General features: G+C 38.7%; 1 pseudogene; it reads right to left on the bottom strand.

Moving 5' to 3' along the window:
- Window positions 1-954: 954 nt before the first annotated feature.
- The window catches only part of LOC109095353, a 30,032-nt pseudogene continuing 14,603 nt past the window's right edge, over window positions 955-16,383 (bottom strand).

Raw genomic sequence — 16,383 nt, 5'->3', positions numbered from 1 at the left:
CAAAGAACAGGTAAATGGAAGTTAATCTAATCCTTAGATCCTCATATAGAATTATATGGCAAAATGTGCCCCTTCTTCTTCTTTTTTTATTTTTTTGTTAAACACTCAGATTGAATCTGAGTTGAGAAATGAAGTAGTACCCAAGTAACAAGTAATTTGAAAAAAAACTAAAAATAAAAAAACATCTGGTCACTTTTCGGATTATTTCTAGTAATTTCTCTTTTCAGGTCAAACAGTAGTAAAAAACCCCCAATGTCTCTTACCTCTAGCACAATTATTATTGCACATCTGCACATATAAATAGGGATGATCTTAGACCCTTTGGAAGGGCAATAAATGACTCCTGCTTTAGCATGCTCTGTGCATGGGGGGGACAGTCCCACATCAGCTATTTACAAAATCGAATGTGGGCTCTTTTTGTCTCCATGATGATATACCAAGAAAAACGGAACTTTAATAGCTAAGCGATGGCGTATGATAATGCTTATATAAGCAGATATTTATACCTCGCTTACGTGATCATTTGAGACTCTTGACTGGTAGATTTCAGCATTGCACCTATTCAGACACACTTCATTTCTTTAATAAAACTGTTTTCCACAGATGAGAAATCTTCAGAAACATCAATCAAGTCTGAATAAAAAGGATTGCCAACAAAAAAGTATATTTCTTCAGAAAGTTCTTTTTTTTATTCCAAGAAAAAAAAGCATTTTCATCCCAAACAAGAAAATAAAAAGATTATATTAATCAATTAATTAAGAGGATAAAGTATGAGTTTTTTTTTTTCTCAATAATTTTTCGTTTCTCCATGTTTTCTATAATGATATCAGTCATGTTTATTTTCACATGCACCTAAAGGAGTCCAGTGATGGTGGTGAATGGTGTAAGAAAGAAAAGGAGTGGTTAGGTGAGTGTCACAACAATGGGGCATTACTGCTGGATGGCTGAGCCAGTGATAGCTGATGGGAGGACAGTGTGCACTGCATGATGATGGAGAGAATGTGACTGGTTTGATCCCCATGTATCTGCCTCCTGCTTCAGATGCAGATTGTGCCTCAACCCTCCTTTATCAACTGCTGTCTGGAGAAGGTTCTCTATGCATGGCATTTTTCTTCATGCTGTCGAGGTATTCCTGTTGTGACACGGCCAAGACGGACGCCAATATTTCGTCGTCTTCCCAGTCTGTTAGGCCTGTTGCAAACAAGAGCAACAAAACACATTATGGTTTGCTGACACAGATAAAAACAAAGCCTATTATATACACCACAAGTCAAAACATTTCACACACATGACTGAAATTCTTATCTGAAGCCTTCTGCTTAAATGCTTGAAATTAGTTTTATAGATAACTGTATCCACTGCCTGTAAAATGTTTGGAATAATTACGATTTTTTTTGATGTTTTTAATGTGAAATATGTCTCTTACGCTCATTAAGGCTGCATTTATTTGATCAACGATATAGTAAAAACTGAAATATTGTGAAATATGATTACATTTTAAAAGAACTTATTTTTATTTGAATAAATTCTAAAACGTAATTTATTCCTGTGATGCAAAGCTGAATTTTCAGCATCATTACTCCAGTCTTCAGTGTCATAAGATCCTTCAAAAATCATTCTAATATGCGGATTTGCTGCTCAATTATGTTGCTTACCATTTTTGTGATATATTTTTAAGGATTCTTTGATGAATAAAGTTCACAGCATTTATTTGAAACATATTTTTTTTAACATCATGTCATTAAATGTCATTATCAATAAATTAGATCATTTTAAAACATCCTTAATGAATAAAAGTATTCATTTCTTTGATTTCTGAAGAATCATGTGACACTGAAAAATCAGCTTTGCATCACTGGAATAAATTATATTTTCAAATATATTCAAATAAAAAAACTTTTTTTTTTAACTTGAAATAATATTTCACAATATTTTAATGTATTTTTGAATATATAAATTCAGCACTGGTGAGCAGAAGAGACTATCAAAAAAATCCGAACTTTTGACCAGTAGTGTCTAAAAATTGATTTCATTATAAATCTAAAACAATCTAATTTTTAAGGCTGTTGATACTGTAAAACCAAACCAAGTGTGTAACATACATAGGAACTTACAGTCTTTCATTCTTTAACGCCCTTTACTATTATTAAATGTGCATAACAGCAATAATAAAGAATGAGTAGGGTGTGTCCATCTTTTCAGACTGATGTATATCCATTACAAGAGTTACAACTGTCAAAAACATTCCCTCCCTATTCGCACCTTCTTAAGTTCTTTAAGCTGATGTCAACAGTAGCTGGGGTGTGCCGATACTCAGCTGCAATCAAGTGTATTTAACTGCACATAACGATTGTACAGTACATGCTGCTTTCTGCATGAGTGTTGGGTACAATTCACACAGCTCCACACTGAATCACATGGATCACATCACAGATTCAAGTTGTGTGAGACGCATGAGGAAGGCGAGCAAGCGCAGTGATTAACATGGCATTCTTGAGCCCTGGATTCTTTCATACTGAATCAGGCAGGACAGCTAGACAGACTGGCAAGTGGGATTTTCTCTTCCTCACCAAAAGCAGTAGGGGACATCTCTTGCATAATGGCCCGATAGCCCAGTGCTGGATACAGAGACACCAGAGAAGACGAGGTGGGTCTGTCTGGTCCAACACAAGACTGGTTACTGGGACCTGAACGGCGAGACAGAACACAGGAAAATCTTTCTTTTGAAAGACTTAAGTACAGAGATCTATGTGGCGTCTCCTGTAGTGAATTTCATATTGCATAAAGAAACTTTATAAAATATTTTTTTGCATAGTGACATTAAAATTAAGTACATTTACACACAAATAGTCATTAACTGTAATGCATTTAGTTTTGAGTTTTTTTAATTACTTAATGATCATTCTTACTGATAATTCTCTTTATTATATAACTATTATTCTCATGCATTTCTGTTACCATAATAATTGCTGTAATACTGGTTTTTATATTAAGTTTCTATTTATTTTTATAAATATACTGAACTTTCTATTCATCAAATAATTCTAGAAAAAATTATCAAGCTTTCCACAAAAATATTAAGCAGTTTTCAACTTTGATTATAAGAAGAAATGTTTCTTTAATTCAGCTTTGCATCACAGAAATGAATTACATTTGAAAATATATTAAAATAGAAAATGGTTATTTAAAATGGAATTCAGCTTTGCATCACAGAAATGAATTACATTTGAAAATATATTAAAATAGAAAATGGTTATTTAAAATGGTAATCTGCATTTTTTTAAATCAAATAAATATTGAATTTTTGATCAAAGAAATCAAAGAAAGCAGCCTCGTTGAGCAGAAGAGATTTTTTAACGGTAGTGTACTTAACAGAATTTGAACGGCACAAACATGTTTTCTTGGTGCAAAATATAATTTCTTATTTAATTCCTTCAGATTTTGAAGTGAAATACAACCCGGACATGTTTTTGACAGTTTCCTTATTTTAATTCTCAGTTTAATTATCCATGAACATCATGTGGCATTTCCCCTATAAACTGGCTCGCTGGAGGAAATGTGTCACACAGTTAAACTGATAGTTTTAATGACACTGTCTTTATTGTGAAGACTGAAAATAGACCTGGTGCACAGGGTGATGGGGGCTTGGATAGTGAGAGGGCCGCTCCGGCCGGGGAGGGGGGCTTAGCGGGTGTGTGTCCGAGTGCGAAGGATCAGGATCTCCGGAGAGGGGGCGGAGCTGCGCTGTCGTGGGGATCGGGCATTCCATTCTTCCAAACCACTGGAGGCCGCAGCCGTGGCGGAGCTGCACGTAGCACTGGCCTTACGAGGCTGAGGGAGTAGCAAAAGTAAACACGTTCATTCACAAATGATAAGTGAAAGGCACTTCGTATCTTCAAAGTTTGTCACTCAAAAATAGTAAGCATTCTTATACAAGGACATTTACAGAAAGTAGGTTTATGTAAAATCTCTTACGTTTGTTTGCTTAGATCAAATGACTCATTTTCTTTCTTTTCTGATACACTGCTTTCAGTCAGTTCAAAAAGTGATTTATAAGAAAGCCTATAGCTTCTGTGAAGAATGTGTCTTCTTCACAGCTGGCTTAAGTGTGAAAACGCAATCCACATATGCTGTAGGTATTTGCGTAGCCGATAGTCTTAGCTATGTGTTTTCTTAACTAGTGAAGCACTTCTCACAGCTACTTTGTGACTTTCGGAAAAAATTCCTTTGCGATCAGCATTAAACCAGCGATTATTTTATGACGCCAAAGGTTTTGTGAAGTAATTGTCGCACGCTAACTACCTGACTCCTACTGACAATCCTGTTGATTAGAATATAAATACAGCTTTTGATGGAATGACGCATGGTGTTAGGTAATTAGTTGGATTAGCACTGAAACAGGCAGGTTCCACACCTGTCGTGCCTGTTTTTCCTCTGGTCTCGAAGCCACTGCAAGTACGATTCTCTGGCCACTTGCTCTTCTATGGCCTCATTGGTGGCTTCCCAATCCGTGGCCCTCTTCTTGTCCTCCAGCATCTGTTGCTCAATCCAGGATTCCTCTGACGTTGTAATGGCATTCTTCATGAGTGACTGGTCTGCAAACTGCATAGAGACAGAGACAGATTCAGAAGAGGGGTTAAAGGCCACATTTTAGCCCTCAGGTGACAGGTGAGAATGTTTTCTGCTCAAGCACCTTGAAGATGAGTTGATTTGTGGGAAATGGAGAAACATTTTCCCCTATATGCAAATTGAGCAATAAATCATTTTCTAAAAGTGGATAAAGGGACACTCATTTCATCTCAGAAATACAGAACGCATCTTATAAAACAGAGGGCATTCTGACTGGATAAGCTGCATTTGACAGCAACTGTAAACAACCTAAATTTAGGCTAATGACCATAATCTCCAGAATACTTGATTCTGATTGGTCAATCACAGCAATGAGTAATCAAATAGTTTTTTTGTCAGACAGAATGAACAAACAAATGATGCATGTATGATAAATAATAGATAGAACAGCAGAAATAATGAATGAAAGAACAACAGAATGAACAATAAAAAAGAACAATAGACAGAATGATAGATACAATGAACGAATGAGTGACAGAACAAATGATGACAGATTTTTTTGTTCACTCTAGAGTGCAAGACAGAAGGCAAAAAATGTAAAAATTGATGTCGAGCACTGAACTCCCGTCAAGCCAGTTGTGACAAAAATAGTATGTACGCTTACTATGATTATTGCCATCAGCCTGTCATTTTTCTTCGTAAGAGACAGATACAGAGGAGGGGTAAAGGCCACAGTGTTGCCCCTCAGGTAACACGTGCGAATGCCTTCTGCTCAAGAGCCCTGAAGATGAGTTGACTTGTGGGAACAGGAAAAGCACTGTCTGCTACATGCATACTGAGCAATAAGCCTTTTTTTTTTTTAACAAACACTTAATAGTAGATGATGGACATCATCATCATCATCATCATCATCATCATGTCTCAGAAAAAACAGAATGCATCTCATAAAACAGAGGGTTTCTGATTGTATAAGCTGCATTTGACAGCAACTGTAAACTACCTATATTTAGGCAAATGAACATAATGACACAACTCTGTAGAATACTTGATTCTGATTGGTCAATCACGGAGCTGAGTATATCTGTTGACCGATTTTTAGATGCATGTCTTTTTTTTTTCCCTTGCTGTTCTTGCTGTGCTACATGTCCTCTGCTTTGGAACAGTGCGCCCATGTCTAAGATCTTGAAGCATGCAAAATGCCTGAAATAACACACTTTTTAACTGTATAATGCATTTCTTCCACCAAACTTTGTCTAGCTTTTTTGGACAATGTTGCCTCCATGTTGTTAATGTTACAAAGCTTTTGATCGATACTTTAGGAGAATGATAATGGAAATGTTCATATCAGCATTCCCTCTTAGCCACAAATTAGTCAGAGCGCTCTAGCTCACACACACTGTGCCTCTGTTTTTGATAGGAAGGCATGATCTGTCTTTGATCTGCCCGGCTTAAATTATCACAAGGCATGTGGCACGTAAACAAAACAGTGTGCTGTTAATAGGGCTCCCCCGAAACCACTGACGTGTGGAATGTTCCCCCCCTCTTCCACCCAGAGCAGTCTGGGAAATGGGACACGGCGGGGCACACTTTGTTGTCTCTTTGTGGCTTTGATGACGACTGTCGCCAAATTCAGACTTTGGATCAGCTGACGGAACTGCCTGAGTGAATGGGAGGAACAATCTGACGAGACAGTATTTTCAATGGACTTCCTAATTCACAAACCCACAATGACTTTGTGAAACATTCCTGAATAGGAAATACAGGTCATTACTGCATTTCAAAAAATTAAACATGTTAAAAAATGGCTGTTCTTGCACAAGCAGATGGAGGTGTACGTGCAAGAATACACAGAGACAAATAGTAACACCAAAGTGCAAGAGCAATTAGCATATTTTCACATTGAAAATGAAGCACAGTCGCAAACAATCACCAGATATTCTCACACCGAAATGACACTTAAAAAAATACTTCTTCATTAATGGATTACACCCCGAGCGACAACCTCCCGCTTTCTCTCGTGAAGCCAACAAGGAAGTGACTAAAAACTGTAATTCATCGACTGGCCGCTTGAGGCTGGCTACAAAAGGGAGTCAGTCCCATAGACTCCCCATGTTAAAATGCACAACTTTACAGCAGAAAAAAACATGTTTACAGCCTGGTTCAAAAAATGATTTTGGTCTATATTGCTAATTTTGCCCTTCATGACAATTGTGAGGGGGTGAATATTTTTATAAACTCATCCGTTTAAATTATATTAAGCCTTAAAGTTCTGCATAATTAAGGGCGTGGCCACTTGAGTGACAGGTGGATTGCCGCTGCTGAAAATGCCGTCGCGCTAGGTGGGCATGGCTTCAGCAACTAGCTCCTGCCTTTTTGCCCATTTTCGATTATCCGGGAGAGTCTCGTGGTTAATCGCTGCCAAGATGGCGATGGCCCGCTCTGCACACTTTGAGCTTCAAAAATGCTCTTCAGGAGTCTACGGGTGACGTCACGGACACCACGTCCATGTTTTTATACATTTTTTACAAAAAGAATGAATCTGTTACTTCTTTTTTTAATACAGTGAGTTGTACACTTTTTAAAAGCAATGTAATGTGGTCCCAATAAAGTAGTTAGTAAAAATGCTTCACTTATATATGAGTTCAGATGCAAAAGCCTCTAAGTGGTGTCTGAAATTTTTCTTCTTCTAAAATGAGCATTTTTATTATGCTCCTACGTGTAGGTTCAGTAAATTCACTTCAGTGGCAATGAAAAGATCCCTATTCGTTGCCATTAAAGTGAAATAACTGAACCTACACATAGGAGTCTGATAAAAATGCTCATTTTAGAAGAAAATGTATATATATTGCAGATACCCACCCCTGGTTTGAAGGCAGGAAGTCCGAGCCCAACTCCAATTGTGGCTTTGTTGGGATTCACTACAGAGTTGTAGTGAATGTTCCGATGGTAACTAACTCTGATTGGCTCGTCATTATTTTGGTGGATGCCATGGAACGTGTTGATTGGTTCTAAAAGAAGCCATCAAAATAATAATTTAGAAACACACAGAACAAGGAACAAGATTTACTTATGCATCAATATAAAAGCAACATGCATCACCACAAAGGCTGTTAAACATATTGCATGTAAATATTGTTGTCGCTGCTAGGAAACGCTAGTTTTTGTTTACTGTTGTTGTGAAGTGCTGAAGTTGCATTTGGTTTCGTGCTGCATCGCGTACATTGTCAGAGTCGTGCGCTTGCTTAGCCCTTTGTTGTGTTAAACCGTAAAGCGTGTTCAGCTGAATTAAATTTTCGTTTTGTCAAATGGATATAAAAAAAGGTTAGTATTAGCCGCAGCCCTCGTGTGAAGACTGAAGAGTGTAAAGACCACTGAGTCTACCGTGCAGGGACACTGGCAAGGGATCGCATTTGACTCATCCTCTTTTCTACACCTTGCTTCACTTCTGTTTCAGTTCTTATGACCAACTCTTACTATGTGTTTCCATATCCCTACTAATACTCCCACTCACAAACCACACATCACACACTATAGGCAGCACAATCCTAACAACCTGCACACTTTGCCTATGTCTGCTAATACACTACTTTTTTTTCTATTGTCTCTGGAATTGTCATGTTTGCAGTAAACAAAGCAGATTTCATTACATCTTTTACTAGTCATTCAAGACTAAACCTCATGGCCCTGACAAGAGACGTGGATCAAACCAGAGGACACTGCTACACCAGCAGCCCTATCCAATAATTTCTCATTTTCCCACACTCCCCGTCTGATTGGATGAGGTGGAGGTACTGGTCATCTCTAATGATTGGAAATGTATTCCTTTACCTTCTCTAGGTATTAACAGCTCCTTTAAATCACATTCACTCACTATTACCCACACTTCTAAAATCCATTTTGTAGTTGTTTATCGACCCCCAGGACCACAAGGTAACTTCTTGGATGAATCAGAAGTGCTGCTCTCAAACTTTCCTGAGGATGGTACTCCCCTAGTTATGCCTGGAGACTTCAACATCCACCTACATAAACCTCAGGCTGCAGACTTCCACACTCTGCTTGCCTCTTTTGATCTCAACCGAGTGTCAACTACTGCTACTCACAAATCAGGCAAACATCTGGACCTTATTTACACACAACACTGCTCAACTGATCATGTACTGGTTACTCCACTGCACACCTCGGTTCACTTCTTCTTCACTTTTAACCTCAACATGGTTCCTGACACAACACATACCCCTCCACATGTCATCTTTCGACATAACCTACACTCACTCTCTCACCCTCTCGGCTATCTGATATGGTTTCATCTTCGTTTCCTCCCCCTAAACAGTTATCATCTCTTGAAACCAACATTTCTACTTAAACCCACTCCTCAAAACCCACACCGCCCCTTGGCTGTCTGATGTTCTCCGCTACAATCCATCCAATACCACCCCTTCTGCCCCTTGGCTTTCTGATGTTCTCCGCGAGCATCGTTCTAAGCTCAGGGCTGCTAAAAGGGTGTGGTGCAAATAAAAAAATACTACTGACCTTAATGTGTCACTCCTCTCTTCCTTCTCTGCTAATGACTCCACTCTCCACTGTTAAAAGGACATACTACCATAACAAAATTAACAATTCGTCTAACTCTCGCATGCTCTTTAAAACATTTTCCTCCATCTTTTGTCCTCCCCCTCCTTCATCAACTCTAACAGCTGACGACTTTGCCACGTTCTTCATTAATAAAATTAAAACCATCAGTGCACAATTTTCCACACCACAATCTGTCAAACACATCTTACCAGCAAAGATACACTCATTCACATCCTTCTCTTCACTCTCTGAGACAGAAGTCTCCAAACTCATCCTTTCTAATTAACCTACTACTTGTCCGCTTGATCCTATTCCATCCTATCTCCTTCAAGCCATTTCTCCTGCAGTTGTACCTGCACTCACTCACATCATTAACACATCCCTTCATACAGGTGTTTTTCCTTCAGCATTTAGACAGTCTTGTATAACTCCACTACTTAAGAAACCTACCCTCAACCCATCTATTTTAGAGAACTACAGAGCGGTTTCCCTTCTTCCATTTCATTGCAAAAACACTTGAACGAGCTGTGTTCAACCAAGTCTCTGCCTTTCTCACACAGAACAACCTCCTCGACAGCAACCAGTCTGGTTTCAGAAGTGGACATTCAACTGAAACTGTGACTGGCAAGAGCGGATTCCAAATCTTCAATACTTATTTTGCTGGATCTGTCCGCTGCTTTTGACACGGTTAACCACCAAATCCTCCTGTCAATTGGCAAAGGGCATCTCAGGAACCGCACTCCAGTGGTTTGAGTCTTATTTCTCAGATAGGTCCTTCAAGGTATCTTGGAGAGGTGAGGTGTCCAAGTCGCAGCATCTAACTACTGGGGTGCCTCAGGGCTCTGTTCTTGGACCACTTCTTTTCGCTGTCTACATGGCATCACTAGGTTCTGTCATTCAGAAACATGGCTTTTCATATCACTGCTATGCTGATGACACTCAACTCTACCTCTCATCATTCCATCCTAAAGATCCGACGATAGCTGCTCGCCTCTCAGCTTGTCTAACAGATATTTCTTGCTGGATGACGGAACATCACCTTCAAACTCAACCTTGCCAAGACCCATCGTTTCATCACAATTTCACCAACCAGTTAGGCAAATTCATTACTTCAGACTTGTGTGCCCTCTGGAAGCCTGCATTCTGCAAGTGAACGTCACTTTATTGTTCCATCCCAAAGAGGCACAAAATCACTTTCAATGACTTTTAAATTAAAATGTTCCCTCCTGGTGGAATGACCTGCCCAACTCAATCCGAGCAGCTGAGTCCTTAGACATCTCCAAAAATCTGCTAACACACATCTCTTCTATCTTTATTTGACCCTCTAACTCTAGCACTCTCTATTCTAATTATATTCTTAAAAAAAAAAATGCCCCTTTACACTCGCACTCTATTTATTTACTAACAGCTTGTTTTCTTAAAAAAGACACTAACAAAAGCTTCTCTAGTCTTTTTGTATTCTATCTTCTGTTTTTATTTATTATACAATTAACACTATGTTGTTAAATGCCTCTAACACTAGATTGCTCTATTCTTTTCCTATTCTGTCTATTTTTTTCTCATTTTCTTTTTATTTATTATATGATTTAAAAAACCTTGCTATGTGTACTGCATTAAGCTAACTGAGACTTGTTATAGCACTTAAATATCACTGCTCTTTTGTTGATTTTGATTGCTTCCATTGTCCTCATTTGTAAGTCGCTTTGGATAAAAGCGTCTGCTAAATGACAAAACTAAAAACTAAAAACAATTCCTTGCAATACCAATAAATCAATGAAACAATTTTCAAATCGGTCATCGTTATTTACTCAGGTACTTGCATGGTGGTGTATTGTGAAATGTACGTAATTCAGTTTTATTGACACTTGATGCAAATTCGACTCACCTGTGCCATACTGATAAACTTCCACTGGCCGATTGTACATCTCTGCCATAGCCTGCATCTCAATATGGTTTCCACGACAGTTGTTCTTCCTCTTTCTGTTGATGTATGTAGTGAAGTCCACGGTTACATAGTTTGAGAACTAATCTGCATTTTTCATCTGCAAGTAAAATCATACAGAAAGCATGAATTTAATTAAAACACGAACAGGTTTTGTACACTCTGAGAATCCCAAAGAACATCACATACCAAGTAATCCATGCAATGTTTGGCGGACGACTTCGTGCATATCTTGGTCTCCATAAACCTGATCAGCTGTAGAAAGACGATGATACAAGGTTTATTTGCAAATAATAAACACAACATGATCTTTACATGCATTCATTTTACAAGTTAATAACATTTTATTGCAATTTCTTCAATTTCTTGTAGTGTCTCTGCAAAATAAAAAGTTATTTAGTTATGTAACAATGTACACAATGTCATTTTTGCATTTATTTCATGCCACACAGTTTTCAGTGAACTGTATTTATTTTTATAATTTTTGTCTTCACTTTTAGAACAAAAAAAACAACAAAAACAAAACTTAAAAACAATATTGTTCATGTTAGTTTATAGCTGCATGAAGTTAGCTTTTAACACCTTATGAAATAAAAGTGTGCAAGTAACCACTGAGTGATCTTGAGGGGTTTGACAGGCAAATTCTGTAATGCATGCATGCGTGCAAGGCAACATGTTTCGTTCCGCAAGCGCCACTTTTGGCGGGCTTTATCATAATCATTTATGTGCGAGTGACTCAAAGCAAGACAAGGGACCCAAATACGGTGCAAATGTAAACAAATGGGCATACGAGCTCCGCTCAGAGGCCAACACCTTTTTCCTTTTAAAAGTAGCGATGGTGATATGCAAATGAGCCTTAGCCTCAAAGCTCATTCCGGCTAGTCACATGACCACTATCCGCAAAGATTCTGAGAATCTCTTAGTCAATTTCCTCTTTCGCAGTATCGGCCCACTTCTGTTGTGACACTTCTGATCAGACGAAGGAAGCTGCACTTGCCTCAAAAAAAAAAAAAACAAGCTTTAAATGAAAGTTCAAACAAACGCACCAATACAGGTGCTTTATTTAAAGACACTTGGAGTTTTTAGTTCCCCCGAAGAGGCCCTGTTAACCTGTCTATATGTTATCTGATACAATAGTGTAGGGTGTGAGAAAGAGGATGTTGTTGGTGGAGAAACTTTGGTTTAGTTCAATGTCTAGTCGAATATCCTACAGCAAAAACTTTTTCATTACTGCTATTATGCTCAGCAATTGGCACTGACTGAACACTCTGTACTTCTTAGGATATTAATTTGATCTGAAAGAACCTGTCGTACTGTTCCCAACATGAACAATAGTTGGCATTTTTTGGCAGGTCCATGTTGTTTTCATAAGCTAGCTATAGATGTCACTCCCTATGTTTGCCCATTTATGAATGCTTAGAGCTTTTCATTTGAAGGTAAATGCTGTTGGCACAACACTACGCTTTGGATCAGAAGCCACTTCTATTCTTTTTGTCAGGTAAAAATGCATTTAGCAGTTAGGACAATAAAACCTTTGTTTTTAATTTTCTAAACAGGTTCAGTGGGCTTGTTAGACACAGGTTCATTTGTTAAAATCAGGACCTTGACATTTGAAACTGTAGGAAGATCTGAGCTCAAACATAGGAGGAGAACAGCAGCTGGAGATTCGGTCTGCTTTTGGTTCCCCATTTGGCCTGATGATGGTATTTCCATCTGTCTTACCCTTTCCATTCATTACAGCATGGTGCAGTGGATAATCAGACCCGTTGTCAGTGGGTGCCGCGGGGGAGAGTCAGGGATTTCCCTTTGCTCCTTTGCATTTTTTCTGACTCATGTGTGATGATAAACACCTGCCGTAAACACCTGCCTTCTTTTTTTCCTGATTTCACCCCAAATTTGAATAACAAACAGCTTTACTATAGTGGTGCTGCCACGTGGGGCCATGCACTCAGCTGGAACTTTTGCATGTACAAACAGTAAGGAGAACTAAGGAAAAATATTTCCTTAAGTATATATTGACCTAAATTGCATCTTCAACATTTATATTTTGGGGTAATGGTTTTTCAAAACTGCTAACTTCAAAGGGGTAGTCCACCCAAAATGTTCGTCCTCACTTGCTCACCCTCATGTTGCTCCAAACCTGTATGACTGTCTTTCTTCTGTGAAACACAAAATAAATCTTGAAGAATGTTGGGGTCCAAACACATTTGGATCATGCTGACTTGTTTTTTTTTTTTTTTTTGACAAAAACACTTTTCAAGATATCTTCTACAGGTTTGGACTGACATGAGGTTGAGCAAATGATGCCAATTTTTAATCCTGAACCACGCTTTGGACATGAGTAAAAGTCACATGGCACATTGAGAGGTTTGTTATTACTTTAACAGGTGACCAAACTTACATTTCTAAGGCTCTTTTGATCTGGGCCAATAATTAACCACCTAGTACACCCTAATAACCACATAGCAATGCCTTAGAGACAACTCAGAACACCCAAGCATAACTGGCGGTGGGTTTTGCACATCTGAATAAATACTTATTCAGACAATATAAAAGGTTTTCCACTTCCAAGAATTTACTAAGGTGTTCTGAGTGTATTCTCGGGTGTTTCCAGGGTTGTTCAGAGTGGCAGTTTATGCCATTCGTTTTTGCCTAATGACCAGTCAAAAAAATCTATTTTTTAAAAGATTACGATTGGTGAGGTTTTTAAAACGTTTTGAAAGAAGTTTCTTATTTTGAAAGTGAAAAGCGAAAGTCATGTGTGGCCAACTATGGTGACCCATACTCGGAATCTGTGCTCTGCATTTAATCCATCCAAGTGCACACACACAGCAGTGAACACACACACACACCGTGGACACACACCCGGAGCAGTGGGCAGCCATATTGCTGCAGCGCACGGGTAACAGTTGGGGGTTCGGTGCCTTGCTCAAGGGTCTCACCTGGTTATTCACTCCCCCCTCCGACAATTCCTGCCGGACCTCGAACCTGCAACCTTCGGGTTACAAGTCCAACTATTAGGCCACAAATTATTTTGACAAAGACTGTATTTATTTGATTAGTACAAAACAAAGTACAATTAATAAATATTGTGAAATATTTTTTTTAAAGAATTATTTTTAGCGTTTTTTGCCTTAATTATGACAGGACAGTTTAGAGATGACAAAGCGAAGTGGGAGAGAGAGGGGGGCAGGATTGGGCAAGGTCCTTGAGTTGGGATTCGAACTCGGGACGCCCGTCATGCAATGACACTATGTCGATGCCCATGAGGCTATTGGCGCTGACATTGTGAAATATTAAAATAATTGCTCTATTTTAATATATATTAACATGTAATTACTGATGCTAATCTGGTGCATTTCTTATTATTATCAATGTTTGAAATGGTTGTGTGCTTAATACTTTTATGTAAAAACTACGATACACTAAAGTTCAAAAGAACAGCAAACATCTGAAACAGAAATATTTTTTAATATCACATATGTCTTGACTGTCACTTTTAATCCATTTAATGCATCATGGCTGAATAAAAGTATTACTTTCTTGTGTAAATTTAGCCTATGCGATATTCTTATCCCAAGATACGTTATAAATCTACACCTATTTTATGCAAGCTGCAACCTTTATAATGTATCATTTATAATTCATTATGTGCATTTATCATTGGAACCTAGATTAACTTTTTTTAATTGTGTTAATAGTCTTTCTAACAGACAAAATAAAGTAATGCGGCACATATTAATTTTAATGATCTCTGAAATAAGGATACAATATCTTTTATTCTGATGGTCATGCAAACAAACAGAACACAGACAAACTTTGCTGTTTACATTCACATAACTGTGTCTCAACAGCAGTGAAAACATGACTAGCCCACCGCAATGATCACTCAGCAATAGGTCGTTTCCCAACACTAAAAGCGAGTGGTTGACCTCTCCGCAGCCAGTGATGAGAAAAGATCGGCAGTGAATAAAAAAAGCGGAATAGAGAAATTTGCTGGGTAGGTCTACCGCGAAAGAGCAATGCCGCTGATAGAATTCATGAGAAAAGAGAAGAACAGAGGTCCACCAAGCAAGAGCAAAACCACAAGCTCACTTCCACTGATGTAGGCCACAGATAGTGTCTCGATTCTAAGAAAGAGGCAGGCCCAGCTTACAAAAGAGAGAGCTTAGACCTGCCCTTGAGGTCTGGTGGTCATCGATAAGGTTTATCCTCAAAATGCAGGGCTGCTGTGACATCACAATGAGCTGAATTAGAAGAATCAAATTAGAAGATTCCCAGGAACTTTACACATCCTACGTGAGCTTCATTCACATATTTCAGCAGCAGGAAATGTGTCATATGTAAACAGTATGGATGCAATGAAGAGAAACGCAAACTGCCAAAATGAAAAGACAGCTCAGTATAAACAACAACACCAACAACCTTCAGTCATGGCCAAAAGTTTTGGCAGTCACATCAATTTTGAGTTTTGCAAAGTTTGCTGCTTCAGTATTTGTAGATTATTTTTCCATGTTTCTATGGTATACTGAAAAACAATGATAAGCATATCATAAGTTTTAAAGGATTTTATTGGCAAAGAAAAATAGTCAATATTTACAGTGTTGACACTTGTTCTTCATAACCTCTGCAATTTGCTCTGGCGTGCTGGATATTAGCTTCCGGGCCAAATCCTGACTGATGGCGATCCATTCCTATCTTATTAGTTCTCGGAGTTGATCACAATTTGTGTGCTTCTGCTTGTCCACTCGCCTTTTGAGGACTGACTCAAGGTTCTCTATGGGATTGCAATCTGGGGAGTTGCCTGGCTACGGATCCAAAATTTTGATGTAACGATCTTCGAGCCACTTCTTTATCACTCTTGCTTTGTGACATGGTGCTCCACCATGCTGGAAAATGCACGGATCATCACCAAATTGCTCATGGATCGTTGGAAGAAGTCACTCTTGCAGGACTTTTTGATTCCATTCTTTATTCAAGGCAGTGTTTTTGGGCAGAATTATGAGAGAGCCCACTCCCTTGGTTGAAAAGCAACCCCACACATAGATGGTCTCAGGATGCTTCACTGTTGGCACGACAGAGGACTCATGGTAGGACTCCATTCCTTGTACTTCCTGCAGAATTTCAGTCTTCACCTTTTTCTTAGAGAGAAGTGGCTTTTTTTGGAGCCCTTCTTGACACCAGGCCGTTGTCGAGAAGTCTTGGCCTCACTGTGTGTGCAGATGCTCTCACACCAACCTGCTGCCATTCCTGAGCAAGCTCTGCACTGCCGGTGACACGATTCTGTAGCTGACTCCTCA

Source organism: Cyprinus carpio, chromosome A19, assembly GCF_018340385.1.
Source record: "Cyprinus carpio isolate SPL01 chromosome A19, ASM1834038v1, whole genome shotgun sequence".
Lineage (NCBI taxonomy): Eukaryota > Metazoa > Chordata > Actinopteri > Cypriniformes > Cyprinidae > Cyprinus > Cyprinus carpio.
Note: the sequence above shows the minus strand (reverse complement) of the source record. Positions and strands in the feature narration are given on the sequence as shown.